This window comes from Neovison vison, chromosome 11 (genome assembly GCF_020171115.1).
Source record: "Neovison vison isolate M4711 chromosome 11, ASM_NN_V1, whole genome shotgun sequence".
NCBI classification, from domain to species: Eukaryota; Metazoa; Chordata; class Mammalia; order Carnivora; family Mustelidae; genus Neogale; species Neogale vison.
In genome coordinates, this window is record NC_058101.1 from 170,199,719 (window position 1) to 170,200,566 (window position 848).

Here is an 848-nt window from a genome sequence, read left to right on the forward strand (position 1 = left end):
ACTTCATTTTCTGAGGAACGTTTTTGAGGTTGCTGTTATTCAATATTTATTTCATGAAAGCTAAATCTGAATTAAGTAACTTCCCCAAAGGTTTCAGAGTTAGAGTGGTCAGAATCAAGAAACAAATGGTGCACTGGGTGTGGTGAAAAATAATGAATACTGTTTTTCTGAAAATAAATAAATAAATTTAATTAAAAAAAAAGAAACAAATGGTGAGTGCATTATTGTATTCACAGCTAGCACCAAACTTCCTTGTGAGGAAGAATGTTCTGGTTAAGGAAAATATTCCTGTGGATTCAATTAGGGTAGAAGACCAGAGCCTCTGGGAGTAGGTGGAGGCAGGAGCTCAAACTGCAGAAGAAAAGCAAAAAAATTAAATAATAATGCTTTTCATTAAAAGAAATAAAATTGAGTGCCCACTTGGACAGTACTGGAAGGATACAAAGAAGATTAGCATGGCCCCTACCCAAGAATGACACCCAAATTCATGAAGCATTCCACATTTTTAAAAAACAGACAAAAAATTAAATAAAATAGAATTGGGGGATCACTGTTTTGGTATGCTCATGAAAGGAAAGACTAAAAAGGGAAAAAAAGAAAAAAAGATTGAAAACAGATTTCTTTGTAAAACTAGGTGCTATATGACCTAAAATTCAGAGAAGTCCCAGGGTACATGAAGAAATTTTGAGGAACAAGAATTGAGTACAAAGTAATTTTGCCTTGTGTTCCTTGAATCTCCAGTCAAGACTGATGAACACTTGGTCAAGTTTTGCTATAGGAGTGCCTGGGTGGCTCAGACAGCTAAAGGTCTGCCTTTGACTCAGGTCATGAGGTCCTGGGACTAAGTC

The 848-nt window shown here is 35.8% G+C and overlaps 1 pseudogene; it reads left to right on the forward strand.

The window, feature by feature from the left end:
* Positions 1-409: 409 nt before the first annotated feature.
* On the forward strand, positions 410-507 carry LOC122890735 (annotated as a pseudogene).
* Positions 508-848: the final 341 nt, after the last annotated feature.